This window comes from Chiloscyllium plagiosum, unplaced genomic scaffold, assembly GCF_037043375.1.
Source record: "Chiloscyllium plagiosum isolate Xiang-an unplaced genomic scaffold, Cpla_swu_hap1 HiC_scaffold_34, whole genome shotgun sequence".
Taxonomy (NCBI): Eukaryota; Metazoa; Chordata; class Chondrichthyes; order Orectolobiformes; family Hemiscylliidae; genus Chiloscyllium; species Chiloscyllium plagiosum.
In genome coordinates, this window is record NW_028270172.1 from 21,177,339 (window position 1) to 21,193,354 (window position 16,016).

At 42.3% G+C, this 16,016-nt stretch overlaps 1 protein-coding gene across 12 annotated transcripts in view; it reads right to left on the reverse strand.

The window, feature by feature from the left end:
- The window catches only part of fhod3b (formin homology 2 domain containing 3b), a 598,094-nt gene that overhangs the window by 306,581 nt on the left and 275,497 nt on the right, over positions 1–16,016 (reverse strand). The gene's annotated exons all lie outside the window — the stretch shown is intronic.

A 16,016-nucleotide genomic window follows, 5' to 3' on the forward strand; every position in this document is an offset into this window, starting at 1 on the left:
AGTGCCCTTACAGTGATTATCAGCACCAGTGACCTGGGTTCGATTCCAGTCCTGGGTTTGCATGCTCTCCCCATATTGGAGTGGACTTCTTCTAGGTGTTCCAGTTTCCTCCCACAGTACAACAATGGGCGGGTTAGGAGGATTGACCATGCTAAATGGCCCACAGTGTCCAAGGATGTTTAGATTAAGTGGATTCATCAAGGTAAAATCCCCACATGGAGTTATGGGGATGGGATGGGGGCAAGTCTAGGTGCGATGCACTGTAGAGGGTCAGTGTAGACTCAATGGGTTGAATGGCCTCTTTCTGCACTAAAGGGATTCAATGGTCAATTAACCCAAGTGCTTCACAAGCACATTATGAAACAAAAACAAAAACCAAATCACACTGGGAGATAATAGCACAGATGGCCAAACCTTTGCTCAGAGATAGGGTTTAAGGAATGCCTCTTTGCTCCTACGAGGCTGAGGGGTTTAGGGAAGGATTTCCAATCACCGGGATTCTGCATGACCATCAGTAGTGGAGTGGTTATGTGCTTGTGTCTAAGAGGGTTGAATTGGAGGAATGCACTGTTTCATTAAAACAGAGATACAATTTCAGACCTTAAAAACAAGTGAAAAAAAATCTGTTTTGTACAGAAGACCTTGGTGAATCTAAACAGAGGCATTACTTATTGAATTAATAATTATTGCTGTGTTTATAGTGTATCCCACTTATATCCTGTTTTAACATGTCTTTTGTTGAAAATCACCATGCAATGCTTTAGGCTTAACCTTATGGTCTAATAAACTAGAACAACATCGCAACAGAGCATCAATTCAGCATTCAATATTCTAGCCACTCTCTCCTATTTCTAGACTACATTCCTATCTATATCTTTTCTCCTCTCATGCAGTTGGGGTCAGAGATGCTGCCCTTGTCTTTTACGGAAACTTACAGCATCGCACATTTATCTGTGCAACAATTCCAGTTCATGGAGCAACTTCCAATGTTGAATGCAGGTTATGACCAACTACCCAGAATTTTAAACTCAATATCTGTACAGTATACAAACACAAAACACATCTTACAGAAACTTTCTTTAAAAATCCTTGTTAGTACAAGTCTCACTTCTCCAGAAGTAAAATGACAGCATCTCATCAAGTGCTGACAGTTTGAGGTGAGAGGGGAGGCGGGGGTGGGGGGGGGGGGGGGGGTGGGGGGGTGAGTCATGGAAGTCATGAGCTCTCAGGAACAGTCACAAACAATAAACCTAGTGAAGGGCCCAGTGACGGTTCAGAACAGAGTGGAAACAACGGCTGTAAACCATTACCCCAGCCCACGGATTCCACAGAGGCTTTATAATCAACCCAGTGCCCAAATCATTTCTTAAACAAAATACAACTCCCATTTTCAATTGGTTTTAATTTGCTTTTAGAACTAATATTGCAATTTGGCAATGATCTGCAGAGCGAACGGTGTTTACACTAATCATAAATGATCTGCAATCAATAACAGGAACTCTCAAGTTATATTCCATCATAACTTTCTCCTTATCCATCATAATTATAAAATCATTCATTTTGTAACTCTGCCTTCGAATCCAATAAATTCCCAAGAGGAGAAATAGTTTCAGAATCTATCTTTTCAATTCCCATTAAAATTATATTACATGATCAGTTGGATAACCAGCCTCACCTCCCTCCAACGTTCATTTCAGCTCCAGTGAAGACAAGCCTAAACTGCACGATCCAATTCCCTCATATGATCAACCATTCTTCCCAAGATTCAACCCTTGGGAACATTCCTGAACCATACAAGCAAGTACATCCCTCACTGTGTAAGGAAACCAAAACTGAACAATATCCCAGATACAGTCTTGCAAATACCTTGCACTGCTAAAAGACAGAGATCTAGGGATTCAGGTACATAGTTCTTTGAAGTTTGCATCACATATAGACAGAATGGTTAAAAAGGTGTTTAACACACTTGCCATCATTGTTCAGTCTTTCGAGTATAGGAGTTGAGACGTCATGTTGAGGTTGTACTGGACACTAGTGAAGCCATTTTTTGGAATATTGCGTCCAGTTCTGATCACCCTGCTGCAGTAAGATTATTAACCCGGAGAGGGTTCAGAAGAGATTTACCAGTATGTTGCCAGGTATGGAAGGTTTGAGTTATAAAGAAAGACTGGTTAGACTGGGACATTTTCCACGGGAGTGTGGGAAAGTGGGAGGTTACACAAATTGGGAGGAAGAATAGAGGCTTCGACTATTTTCTATATGGGGAAAGGGTTCAGAAATCTGAAGCATAAAGGGGCTTGGAGGTCCGAGTTCAGGATTGTTTTAACCTTAACAAGGTAAATGCAATGTTAGCTTCCATTTCAAGAGGGCTGGAATACAACAGCAAAGATGTACTATTGAAGCTGGATAAGGCTCTGGTCAGACTGCATCTGGGAGTATTGTGTTACTTTGGGCACTGTACCAAAGAAAGGATGTCCTGCTTTGAGAGTCAGATGTACAGCAGAGAAACAGACCCTTAGGTCCAACCTGTCCATGCCAGCTAGATATCCCAACCCAATCTAGTCCCACCTGCCAGCACCCAGCCCATATCCCTCCAAACCCTTCCTATTCCTATACCCATCCAGATATCTTTTAAATGTTGCAATTGTACAAGCCTCCAACACTTCCTCTGACAGCTCATTCCATACACGCAACACCCTCTATGTGAAAATGCTGCCCCGTAGGTCTCTTTTATATCTTTCCCCTCTCACCCTAAACCTATGCCCTCTAGTTCTGGACTCCCCCACCCCAGGGAAAAGACCTTGTCTATTTATCCTATCCATACCCCTCATGATTTTATAAAACTCTATAAGGTCACCTTTCAGCCTTCAATGCTCCAGGGAAAACAGCCCCAGCCTATTCAGCCTCTCCCTACAGCTCAAACCCTTCACCTGGCAACATCCTCCTGAACCCTTTCAAGTTTCACAACAGCCTTCACAACATAAGGAGGCAGCCAGAACAACAGACAATATTCCAAAAGTGACCTAATCAATGCCCTGTACAGCTGCAACATGACCTCCCAACTCCTATATTCAATGCTCTGGCCAATAAAAGGAAAGCATACCAAACGCCTTCTTCACTAATCCTATCTACCTGTGACTCTACTTTCAAGGAACTATGAACCTGCACTGAAAGTCTCTTTGGCATTCTACACGACGTTTACAAGAATGATCGCAGGGATGAAGGCCTGATATAGGAGGAGTGGTTCAGGACTCTGGGCATGTATCCAGTGGAGTTTTGAAGGATGAGGGGGAACCCATTGAAACTTAGAGAAGACAGAGAGACTTGGATACAGTGGATATGGAGAAGATGCTTCCACTCGTAGCAAGAGTGTTGCTAGAAAAGCACAGCAGGTCAGGCAGCATCAGAGAAGCACGAGAATCAACATTTCGGGCTGGAGCCCTTCCTGATGAAAAGTCGATTCTCCTGCTCCTCAGATGCTGCCTAACCTGTTGTGCTTTTCCAGCAACACACTCTTGACTCTGATCTCCAGCATCTGCAGACCACACTTTCTCCTAGTTGCTTCCACTAGCAGGAGAAACTAGGACCCAAGGGCATAGCCTCAGAGAAAAGAGATGACCCTTTAGAATGGAGATGGGGGGGGGGGATTTCTTCAGCCAGAAGGTGGTGAATCTGTCGAGCCTATTGCTGCAGCGAGCTGTGGAGGCATAGTCATTGAGTGTCACATATTTAGGTAAAGGGATCAAGGATTACAGGGAGAAGGCAGTAGAATGGGGTTGAGAAACATCAGTCACGATTGAATGGAGCATTCAAATGGCTAAAAGGCTTAATTCTGCTCCTATATATGGTGGTTATCTTCACTAGTTACCTCGGTATCTCTTGGCCTGTTTTGAAACTGTCCTTGGATTACTGATAAGCAATCATTTCAAATTAAATGCTTTTTTTCAAACCATGGAAACAATATGAACTCAAAGCTAGGTTCAAATCCGATATTTCTGGTAGAGATTTGAAAATCCTTCAATTTGCTTTCTGATCAGCCTGACTTCTCTGGCCTTTGTATCACCCATGTCTAAGACCAGCTATGTAGGCTACTGATAGACATTGGGCAGTGTACTGCCCTAGTCACTAGGGTTGCCTTGAGCAAATTGGATACACAAACAGCTCTTTGGGAATCTTAACTTCTGAAAGATATTTGCCACATAAATAACTCTGTTGTTTAGGTGGTTTATGATTCATCTATATTACATAAATCTCTTTAGAGATTATTTTTATCACAGATGTAATGTACACACACTTATGCAGACATTGTATTTTGGTATATACTTTGTTGAAATAACTGTAGTTAACTCAGTTCCCACACAAATCTGCTAAGAAATCCAGTGGCCTCTGGATGTATGGAAGTTATTTCTTCCATTGCCCTGCAGTGTGATCTTTCACTGATCTCCTCCAGTGGTTATGGCCATAACTTCAGCCACTGAGAAGGGCACACAAGGCCAACGGATGAAACAACTGTTGATCTGCATTCCAATCTCACTAGCCTTCGATCACAACAGAGCTTCAGGAGGTTGACAACCCTGGTGACAGGGAGAAACTGCTTACCCAACTTTGCAACACATTGTTAGAAGAGTGAAAGGAAAATGTTAAACGTTAGCATCACTTGCAAAGTGGCACGATGAGCAGCACCACAAAGTTTAGCCGAATAGTTTTGGGGTCTATATTTATCCAAATCTACTCATCAAACCTACATTAAAAAATTTTAAATTCTTTGGAGTCACATTGAGCAAAATTACAGTCCTTGATTCAAAGTATTAATACTAATTTAGTTTAGGTAATAAACAGTTGTTCCACCAATCTGTCTCAGTTCATATTAAACCCCATGTGCAATTCATCACGAATATACTTAAACAGGCTTTAACAATATTTGATTGCAGAATTGAAGATACCAAAATGGCTATGATTTGCAATCCACTCAGATCCACACATCAAAAGTCATCTGACAAAGAGATACGTGCTGATTTCACCAGTTTTCAACAATACCTTGGACACGTTTAAATTAAACCTGGTAGCCACAGCATGCACTGTCCCAAGACAGAGCCCCATTACACTGGAACTTCAATCCTTCTGTACTGCAGCACTCTGCACACTCTTGCTCACACTTTAATTCCTCCCAGAAGTTAAACTTTAAACGTTTAGGCTGCATCAGTCTTGTCTAAACATCAAAATTAATTGCAGGTAGCTTGAAAGTGCCCAGGGATTTCAAAGGAAGATTGCACAGAGGTTGTACTGTGGTCCTTGCCACAAGCGCTATAAGGCTGGTTCAGAATTTCTCTGAAATCCAGTCTCACATGAAGTATGAATCCAAGTTTTTGAACTATTCAGTCTCAGTATGTGGCTATAGCTGGCATTTATTGCGAACCGAGCTGCCTGACAGCAAGTGTTAAGGGTTTAGACTAGAGTGGTGCTGAAAAAGCACAGCAGGTCAGGCAGCATCCAAGGAGCAGGAAAATAGACATTTCGGGCAAAAGCCCTTCATCAGGAATAGCTCTATTCCTGATGAAGGGCTTTTGCCCGAAACGTCGATCTTCCTGCTCCTCAGATGCTGCCTGACCTGCTGTGCTTTTCCAGCACCACTCTAGTCTAGACTCTGGTTTCCAGCATCTGCAGTCCTTGTTTTTACATCGCAAATGTTAAGGACTTAACAGAACCACACCACTACCCCTTAACCCACCAGTTTTCTCAAAATTCTCACCCACCTTTTACTGAATGAGCAGAATTTTCTTTCCAGCTAAATATTGGGAAATGCAATTCCATTGTTCATTCCCTTCCCTCCAAACTCCATCTTTCTTCCTGGCAACCGAAAATGCCGAACCAAAATGTGCACAGCTTCAGTGTTCCGTTTGATATCAAAATAACCTTCTGCCAATCTGCAACACGAGTGAGGCTGCCTGCTGCTGAAACACGAAGTGCCAGCCTCTGCCACGGTCTCAACTGAGGAAGCACCCACTGAATGCTTTGCTGTCTCCAATGGTGTTCTGGCCAACCTCCAATTCCAACATATGTTCAGCTGATCTGACGCTGTACTCTAGCATACCAGTTTCCTCTAACACATCATTTCTGTCTCCAACATTGGCACCCTTTCTGGTAATACCTTAATTTAAAATTCTCACCATACTTTTCAATACCAACCATAGCCTCACCCTTCCAAAGTTCTGTAACTGATTCCCAGCTGTTTGTGATCTCTGCACTTCTTCAATGCTGGCATCCCATGTATCCTTGATTAAAAATGACTCCCACATTAGTGGCCTAGTTGGACCAATCACCTTACCAGCTCCCAAGTTCTTTAATCCCCTCACTAAAAACTTCTGCCTTTTTACCCCTCTCCCCTTTTAAATACTCCTTTCAATCTACCCCTTTGGCAAGGCTTTAGGTCATGTGGCCTAACATCCCACGTGGCTTGGTGTTACATAATTCAAAAACATTAAGCCAATAACTGTAAAACATTAAGTCCAAATGCTTCTGCACCTGTTACAGTGAGTGCAAAACATGCTCATTGAAGAGAGCATGGAAACAACCAGGACCCTTCAAAGAAAAGGCTAAACTTTCAATTCAAACCTCAACTTTGAAGAAGAAACATTGAGATTTTGGAGGTCCTCAGGCAGACTAGCCAACTGAAATAGAAATTAGCTACCCAGCTCTTATCTTAATGGCTAAGGAGCATTTTTATCTGCTCTCATCACCCTGAACAACCATCTTTCCCAGTCCTGCATTCACCATAACAGAGGGAGCTCAATCTAATGGCAGATAATAGCAAATTCAAAGCCAGGGTTTAGGTCAATCACCATTTAACTTGGGAGACAGGCATGTGAAGGGCCAATCCACCTTAAGAATCCTTTAAGTTCCTACAGCTATTTCATAGCCTCAAAAAAAAAGAATTCCCAATTAATTTGGAAAAAAGGAATAAAACAATTACTTTTCAATAACTGTTACTGAATAATATTCTGAGAACAGGGCTACACCATTTAAAATTTAGGGGAAATTTAACACGTTGGAGAGGCTGCTATTTAGAGTGGAAATTCAAACATGATACTTTGCTAACCTTTTGTGATTAACCAAGTGGGGAATTAAACCTTCAATTAACAAGGATGCTGACGAATGTTGGCAATGACAACAAGGTCTAAAGTTTAACCCTGTCCAGGATATCCAGTGGTCAGATTGTTAAAATGGACACGTCAAAACCTACTGCCCTCTCCAGGTTGCAGAGAATAAGACAGTTTGCTGCCAAACTTGGCCTTCCTCCATTTAATTCGCTGAGAGAGTTAAAATGGTCCCTGTAATGGAACACATTAAGTTTCTGAACATATGACTGGTCTGTTTAAAGATGCAAACTCTCATCAGACTATATTCCATTTTCAGATTAAGCCTAGAAATGACTACTAATTTCTTGACAAAATAAATGCAACAAAAGAGTCTACCCACAAACTCGGTCAGGTTTTTAAAAATATATACTTTTAAAGGATGTGGATAGTTGCTGGCTAGGCCAACATTTACTGCTCCATCCCCAATTATCCTCGTAAGCCACTATTTTGAAGCACTGCAGTCTACGTGGTGTAGGGAGACTCAGTATTGTCAAGAGTTCCAGGATTTAGATCCAGTGACATTGAAAGGATATCGGCAAAGCTCAGAATCAGAATAGCATGTGGTGTCAGGGGGCAAACATATTGTTACATTTCATCACATTTATTCTGTCTCCTGAAGATCTTAGATTTCCAAATTCCAGCTCTTTCTGGCCTCAATGACTGTCAGAGCTGCTTGCATGGTAAAGATCCAAGTAACTTTTTTTTTCTGCACAGGCCATGAAAAAACATTTCCAAACTGCTTAGATGGCTTCCAAAAAAATGAATCCAAATTAACAAGAATCTATCATTTAACTACGTCATAATTAAGGCAATAAAAATGTGAAGGTCAAGAACATCGAGGCAATTGCCATGATCTCATATAGATTCATCCCTTCTGCGCTTTGATTCTGGATTGGGGAATCGCTTTGTAGGAGATTCGCACAATGTCCCTATTCTTATTCTGCTTCACACCTATTTGCACAGGCGCTTGGTTTTGCAACCCTCAAGGTTTAAAGCAGTTGACTGCAACAACCAGGCATCCCCCCCCTCCTGCAGTTACTTTTCAAAATTCCAGAGGGCGATATAACCTTTGCGTTCAGTCTGTCTGCCACAAACTGTTGTGAGCAGGCTTCAGTTAATCATTTGCCTCTTGCTATTGGGCAGCAAACTGTAGCATTTAATATTAAATTTGAGGGAGCTCCCATCAGACCCAAAAAGACACCTCCGAACGAGTAGGTAAACTGCAACCACCCACTAACCAAAGCAAAACACTTCAGTAATCATAGCCAAATATACCCCAGGACCAGTATCAGAAGTTGGAAAAAGAAATTTTGGAAGACCCATTTCAGTTCGTAAACCCTCTCAGCAACTGTGAAATTGTGCAGCATCCCAGTTTTTGAATACAATCCACCAACCTCCACAGGAATTCAGATATATGTATATAGGTGAAGTGTTGGTAATGTCACTCAGTTAGTAATCCACAACTGCAGGCTAATGATCTGGGGATAAGAATTTGAATCCTACCATGGCAGATGGTAAAACTGGAGTTCAAGACAAAGCTGGGATAATAAGCTGCCAAAACAAAAAACACACACATACACCTGGCCCACTAACGCCTCCTAACATCGCTGATATCTTTTAGGGAAGGAAACCAGCCCTGATCTGGTGTACAAGAGACTCCAGATCCACAGTAATGTCACAGACTCTTAACTGCTCCAGGGTGATTGGGAATGGGCAGTAAACTGTGGCCAAGCCAGCAGAACTAACTTCCCATGAATGATATATTTTTTTTAAAAACCCATTGCTGAAGCTCCCGCAGCGTTGGGCTAGTTCACAGGCACCAGCTTGAAAATGCCACACAAAAAAAACACTGTAGAAGTTGCCTCCACAGGCTCAACATAAAACATTCAGTTCCTCTCTTGAAAAGGGCCCTTTTGGGTTTAGGTTCTGCAGGTTACAAAGGGGCAACTGGAATTGGAAAAAGCAATTACCGCTATTAAAACTGACTCAGCATGGGCCAGCATGTTGGCTCAGCAGTTAGCATTGCTGATTCTCAGTGCCAGGGACCTGGGTTCAATTCCACCTTCAGGCAACTGTGCAAACTCCAGACAGACATTCTCCCAGTGTCTTGCCTCTTTTTGCTCCAGTTCCCTCCCACAGTACAGGGATGTGCAGGTTAGGTGGATTGGCCATACTAAATTGTCCAGTGTCCAGGGATGTGCAGGTTAGGTAGGCTAGCCATGGGAAATGCAGGGTTACAGGGATGGGGCAGTGGGGTGTGGGTCTGGGTGGGATGGTCTTCAGAGGATTGGTGTGGAATTGATTGTCCAAATGGCCTGGTTCCACAGTGTGGGGATTTTATGATTCTACAAACAGTTTAAACTGGGGCCAGTCTTTCAGGGTAATAGGATCGCTCACTGAACATGCTGTTGCACAGATCTAACTGGTCTTTAGATGGGAGAAAAATTCCTTTACCAAGTTTTTAATTGGGTGCCTGTTCATTTGAGCGGGGGCCTCGCTATTCAGCATCATAAGATGCCATAGAGACTTCTGCCCATATTAGATACAGCTCTATTTCACATACTCTCATTCAGCACTCAACAGTGGAAAGACATCTCAAATGCCCTCCACTATGAACAGACCCAGGAGACCTTTGCTTCATCACATCCCAATGCTTAATCAAATTGTCTCTGCACTCCAAAACCATATTATTTATTAAAAGGTGTGCAAATTACAGACCCACATCAAAGCCCAGGCCCATAGCAACTGTGCCATCTGAGTGTGCTCACCCATGGAGAATAGCCAGAGAAAATGCCCATAGTGCTTTATTACTGACATACTTGCAAGAGTCTCATGAGATCTTTACAAAATCAATTAATTCTGGAGACATTATAATTTTAGAGAGTTGGCATCTCCAAAAATGGTCACACAAGGTTCAATGCCTAGTGACAACATTTAAGACAGTATACATTGTCTGGAAGGTCCTTTTGTATAGTGGATGGTGTCCCAATCTCTAAGCTAGAGGCTATAGGTTCACATCCAACTCCAGGATTAATGGCCCAGGAAGCAGTGTTCATCATGTGACCAAACTAGGTAGTGTATCCGCTTATTAATCTTTCCAGGATGTACCAATAATAGGTAAGAGGGACAGACACTCAGAGTCTACCATGTATTGCAACAAAAGTTGAAGCCTCCACCAGCATTGTCTACAGCTTCAAATTACATGTACGCAAGAAGCACATGTTGTCACATTAGTTTGGACCTTGTGAATTGAAACACCCAAAAGGCTCTGCATAGGTCTAAAAATAAATCCGTTCAATGAAGCTTAGCCAAAATGGAGTCTAATCATCATCGACGAGGTTGTAGTATCACTGTATGGATGGTGGACACTGATTACAAACTAACCTGGACTACCCATAATCAACACTGTCGCTACAAGAGGAGTTCAGATGTTGTATTCTGTTGGGAATTCTCTTCCCACTTGCCAATGCCCATATGTTACCAAAGGCACAAGTCAGGAATATAATGGAATATTCCCCAATTGGCATGTCAAATGAGATTCCATCAACACTCAAGCAGCTTGACAGGATCCAGGATAAAGCAGGCCACTTGACTGGCACCACATTCAACCCCTCCATCACTGTCCCACAGCTGTAACAGTATGGACCAATCAAAAGGTGTACTACAACTCACCAAGGCTCCTTCAACAGCACCTTCTAAACCACTGCCCTCAGCCACCAACAAGAACAAAAAGTAGCAGAAGCATGGGAACACCACCATTTGCAATTCTCCTCTAAGCCACACACACCATCCCAGTTTGGAAGTACAATCGTCATTCATCCACTTATGTGGGTTCAAAATCCTGGGAATCTCCCTAGCAGTGCTGTGCTGCACCCATCTCACCACGATCTATAGGACACTTAGGGGATGGGCATTAGATGTTGAGCGAGCCAGCAACACCAGCATTCCATGGAATGATAATCTGAAATTTGCACAGATCTCCCTAATTATAGAATGACACATCCCAAAAATGTTACAATCTGGCTATTCATGTCCTCCTTATCATGTACTGGAAACATATGGGACAATGATAATTAACAAAAGCACTGGCAGTACCCAGAGCTGCTAATTCATAAGAAACTATGGCCCTCTAACTTGTCCATTCACCCATATTTACAGTACCCAATGCAATAGATATGTTTTCACAAATCTCTGTACTTCTTTCAAATTCCACTGCTGCTCAGCCTCATACTTAGACAGCAGTGCACTCTGATCCTGAGCACTCTTCCTGGGGCTTGCTGACACAAGTCAGATGTTACCCATAATTCTTACAGACCACCTGTGTATGCCTGACAGCACAATACAACTTCATTCAAAGCAGGATATCCTCAGCACAAGATCAAGCCAATCTGACAAAACAAGTACTCAAGTAGTAGTTGTTTGTGACCAAATCATACAAGGTAAACAACATAGCGATTGTATAACTCAGCTTGTGGAACACCCCAGTTTGTGTGCAACTTGGAGATCATGAGGTGGGAGATGGAAAGGTCAGCAACGAGGGATGGGTGGCTTTTCCAACCAACTAGCATCATTGTAGAGTTTGGCACGGGCATGTAAAAGTACACACCTGTTGCTTCTGGTGTTTTCTGCTGGAAGGATTTTGAGATTTATTTGTGTGGATATTGATAAGGTGTCACATTGTTCAAGTAAAAATAATGTTTCATTAACCATACATGCTTTATATCTTAGCAACAGTGCAAGGATATGTTTAAGTGCAAGCATCCAGCCAAGGAAAGGGGCACTTTTAGCTTTAATGTTTCTGAGGGATGGCTCATTGATTCATTTAACTGCCCCATCCACGTAATACAAATTTCAGAAAACCTTTCACATGGCCCATGGCCGCAGCTGTTCTATACCACCATGAAACAAATGGATAATGCAATCTGGTGCAAGGTATTGTAGAAAAGGAGTTGTCATCTGTGAGATTCCACCTTGTTGGTTGAGAAGTTCCACATTGCAGACCATTGCCACTATGTTTACAAATTAATAATTCCTGGCCTGTACATCAGATGGCAGAACATGGTCTTCCAAAATTATCCTCGAAGCCCCTGACTTTGACTCATATTTACACCGCCCCTTGACTACCCCACCTCAATAGCCCCTTTAACTGTACCCTCACACTCAGTAGACATGGTTCTATCCAACAGCTACAGCAAAGAAAAATGTGCAACACTGCTCAAACTCTTAACTTAAATCATTCAGTTAAGAGTTTGAAAAGAACGGAAGACATCAAGCCATTGTTCCTCATTTTAGATCTTCCCAAACTAGTCCCCAAGTGTTGTGATTCAGATTTGGTAGCAGCTCCATGTAACATGTCACGCAAATCACTTTGATAGATATCGATAAACTCTAGTAATATTTTCAATTGTGTCGAACAAAAGGAACAGATGTCTTATCTTAATCACAGGTTTGGCTCATCTTGCAGTCGACTCTTGGCCTAACAGGCCCAGACAGACCGACTGCCCTATGCTCCAAGGGAACTTATGTAAAATATGTCTTTCCATGAGAGGCACTTAAAACAATTTTAAAAAAAAGGGCAGTTATCTTCAAAGGGAATAAATTCCTGAACCGTTTAAATATGCAAAGGACAATTATAAAGCCTAAATCTGTCAGTTGCTGACAACTTGATTTGTTTGAAACAATAAATAACTCATCAAATCTCACAATGGTGTCCCGTAAAGAGCTGGGTTTGCCTTCTGTATGGTGCACGTAAACAGTGTCAGAACACCCACCTGTTTGGCAAGTGCCGGTCTCGCACACAAGGAACGGAAATGCCAAGGCTGTGCCTGGCACGGTAAACAGCTTGAAAATAAGCATGCATACAGCACGACATGGAACATTAAGGTCATATGCTGCTGGTTAGATCTTGCTGTGATTTTGGATGCAAGTTTCTAAACCTCTGCAGATTTACTTCTTATGAAACACACACACACACACCTCTGTATGGATCGATGGAGAAGCAGAGGGGTTGAAGTTGTACAAATCTGGTTGCCAGCCAGCAGATTATTCAATGCCATTTGGAAAGGCTGCAATTGGAAAGCACTGCACTACAGAGAAAAATACACGCACCCCTTTCATTTTAGCCTCCTCAGTATTTCAGCCGACATCTAGATTTCTTTGTAAACGATAGGATCTGTATTCCGGTCCATTGTTTTTTGGACAGTAAACTGCTCCAGGCAAAACAAAACTGCATTGTCCATCAGGAAGCCTGCATGTTTTAAATGGGAATCTCAAGACACAGCAGATGCAGCTTTACACTGCACCTGAAAAGGAGATTCCTGGGAGAGCACTGTTCTGTATGATTACAGCTCAGTCTCACGTATAGTTGGCTCTGAACTGATTTTTTTTTTTTAAAAAAAGACAGGTTCACTGTTTTCCATTTGTGCATTGCATCAGATCACCAAAAAGTCAGACAGAAGATCCATGAATTTCTGACCTGCTGTAGCTGCATGCAAGGCTGGAGTTATCCGAAATGTAATCTCAGAATTGGGAATTTCAGTGACGGGTGCTATCAATTTCCTCGATTTAATGTGTGTTATTCTTATTTCCATAATCCACCATAGCTCTTGCCTCTGCCCATCTTCCTAAACTCTTCTGGTCTTCAATCCCCCTATTTCTTACAGGATCTTTCAATGCTAGTCTCTTTAACATTCCTGACTTTCTTGGCTCTGCCATTGGAATTAGTCCTTCAATGGTTGAAGCCCCCAAAACTTTGGAATTCTTGCCAAAAACCTGTTTGCTCCTCAGTCCTTCTTTTAAAATCATTACTGCACACTTATTTCCCAATTCCTTCCCATCTGGCCCCATTTTATTGCCTCAGATGGCGTGTGACCCCAGGTAGAGAATGCAGTGTGCTGACTGAGGTGGGGCGGGGGTTTAAACAGCTGGGTTTGCATAAGACAAAAGTGAACAGGGAACTTTTTATAGCCTGTGGTTGAAGTAATGATCAGGTTTCAGTGCTCTGCCCAACGAGTGAGGAAAACAAAAACATACACAAATATGTAAGGGTCTCGTAGCTGTGAAATGTGTGTCAGGACTCCACAGCCACCAATTTTGTCTCAGACAGGGCAACCACAAAATCATGCTCCACAGCCCCACTGGAGGGTCATGGCACACAATTTGGAAATGACCAACTTCAAACCCATTTCATTGGCTGATCTTCTGGTCAAGATCAATTTGGATGTAACCGAGTTAAACCAAGGCATAAAAGCACAATTGTGCAGATGCTGGAAACCTGAAACAAACACAGAATGGTCAAGAAACTCAGCAGGTCTGGCAGCATCTGTGGACAGAGAAAAACAGAGTTAATATTTCAAGTCTAGTGTCATGAAGAAAGAGGAGTCCTTTTTCCACAATAAGGATTCTAAAGTGGTATAATTTTCAGACTTGATTGTGGCTGATCCAGTAAACTTCAACACCACTTGCCTGCCTTCCTTCCATAAGGGGGTGGCATGGTGGCTCAGTGGTTAGCACTGCTGCCTCACAGCGCCAGGGACCTGGGTTTAATTCCAGCCTCGGGCAAGTGTCTGTCTGGAGTTTGCACACTCTCCCAGTGTCTGCATAGGTTTCCTCCAGGTGCTCTGGTTTCCTTCCACTGTCCAAAGATGTGCAGATTAGGTGCATTGGCCAAGCTAAATAGTATTCTGGAACGTGCAGGCTAAGTGCATTAGTCAGAGGGAGGGTATGGGAATGGGTCTGGGTGGGATACTCTTTGGAAGGTCAGTGTGGACTTGTTGGGCCAAATGGCCTGTTTCCACATTGTAGGTATTCTATGATTCTACCTCCACAGATGCTGCCAGACCTGCTGAGTTTCTCTTGTGTTGTTGGTGCTAGTTTCAGAAAATTTGACACATTTCAACGTGGATAGGATTTATTAACTCCTCCACCTTACTTTTTTTTCCCCCCGTTTTAAATTGACCTACTTTTTCCTAATCAATCTACTCAGAGATGTTAACACATCTCTGGAACAGGTGGGACTACCCAGGTCTCTCGACCAGGGGTAGAGACACCAACGTACCCCAACCGGACCCCTTATATTCAGTCTCTTTTTTAAATCTATTTGTCCAATCAACCTGTTCAGAGATGTTAATACACATCTCTGAAGCAGGGAACTGAACCCCAGCCTCCTGGTTCATGAGTAGGGACTCTACCACCGCACCACATGGGGGCCCTATTACTCATTCTTACAGTTTCTGTCAATACTGGTCCTATTATGCATCCCTTAGATTGTCCCAGTTAATTAATTAATTAGCCCCAATCACCTGGTTTACTACCAAAGCAGTCACGTGTCCCTTTACACCGCTGCGCCTTGGTGCTGGAGTTCGTTTATAAATGTTCCCGTGAAGCACCTTGGGATACTTAGGTGCTAAATAAATTCAAGTTACAGTTGGCTTCACTGTGATGTACATCGAAACTTGCAGAAAACAATGAAACTAATTCATCTTCCCACCACGACTTTTATAATAGACATTTTTTCAAAAAAAAAGATTCTCCATGTCAACAGAATCTGTAGCATACTCCAGTCAAATACGGTTTTAAAAACAACCGAGCACAAATTTCTGCATTTAACCAGGACATCACATCACTGACATAGGAAACCTCTACAATTCATTTTGAACATCTGAATCAATATAAATCACAATCTAATTAGATTTAGGAACGGACTTGAACACAGGAAGAACACTGTGATGCAAGATCTGAGCACCACTTTTCCCATGTGATGTCTGAATTGGAAACAAAAGAAATTTAAATCATCTGCTTGTTCAGAAGCACTAAAGGAGGTCCTAATGAGAAATGCACAATTAACAAAACAACCATACTCAAAATTTTAAATTTTTAAAT